Source organism: Orycteropus afer, unplaced genomic scaffold, assembly GCF_000298275.1.
Source record: "Orycteropus afer afer isolate SDZICR_OR568_19922 unplaced genomic scaffold, OryAfe1.0 scaffold00328, whole genome shotgun sequence".
Classification (NCBI taxonomy): domain Eukaryota; kingdom Metazoa; phylum Chordata; class Mammalia; order Tubulidentata; family Orycteropodidae; genus Orycteropus; species Orycteropus afer.
The window spans coordinates 2,812,182-2,813,470 of NW_006921915.1; positions in this window are offsets into that span (position 1 = coordinate 2,812,182).

Sequence of the window (1,289 nt, forward strand, 5' to 3'; positions counted from 1 at the left end):
TGACTCATAGCGAACCCTCCTTGGGTTTCCGAGGCAGTATCACTACGGAAGTAGATTGCCCCATCTTCCTTCCGAGGAGTGACTGGTGGGTTTGAACCGCCAGCCTTCTGGTTAGCAGTCAAGTGCCTTAGGCACTATGCTACCAGAGCTCCTAAGACAAAAGGATACCTTGTGATTTAAAATCAGGAGAGATTTGTGTCAAGGTTTTAGCCTTCTATGACTTATTCAATCTGTATGCTGAGCAAATAATACAAGAAGCTGGACTATATGAAGAAGGACAGTATCAGGACTGAAGGAAGACACATTAACATCTTGTGATATGTAAATGATACAGCATTTACAAATGAAGATTAAAGACTACAGCATAGTGTCTAAGGCACTTGACTGCTAACCAGAAGGCTGGCAGTTCAAGCCCATCCTACTTGGAAGGAAGATGGGGCAATCTACTTCCATAGTGATTCTGCTTCAGAAACCCAAGGAGGGGTTGCTATGAGTTGGGTCCGACTCGACGGCACATAACAGCAACAACAACATGTGGATTACACCTCAACAGAAATAAAATAAAAATTCTCACACCTGGAGCAATGAACAGTAGCATGATAAACATACAAATATTGTTGTCAGGATTTTATTTTACTTACATCTACAATCAGCCCCCATGGAAGCATCACCTAAGAAATTAATCTATGTGCAGCTTTTGGTAAATCTGTTATAGATGATCTCTTTATAGTGTTAGAAAGCAAAGATGTCACTTTGAGGACTAAGTGGTGTTTGATAAAAGCCATGGTATCTCCCAATTACCCTATATGTATGAGAAAACTGGGGAATAAATAAGGAAGACAGAAAAAGAATTGATGAATTTGATTTTTTTTTTGTCTTTACCAAGAAGTGGAAAACCCTCTATGAGATGGACTGATACCATGGCTGCAACAATTGGCTCAAACATAGCAACAATTATGAGTATGGCACAGGATCATGCAATGTTTCATTATGTTGTACATTGGGTCACTATTAGTCAGAAAGGACTTGATGGCTTCTAACAAGAATAACAACAGTAATTTTAACTATGCATTTTTATCTGTGGATCTAAATTTTGTTAAAATATCCCTTATTCACTTTTGGTGAAAACTGACATATTTCTGCAAATATTCTAGATTAGGAATCTAACAATCTCTCTCTCTCTCTCTCTCTTTTTTTGTCAGATTATCTCATATCTCAATTATTTTTATTAATTTCAGTTGTTAGTAAAGCTAAATGGAGGGAATGGGTGTATGGTCCACAATGAAATC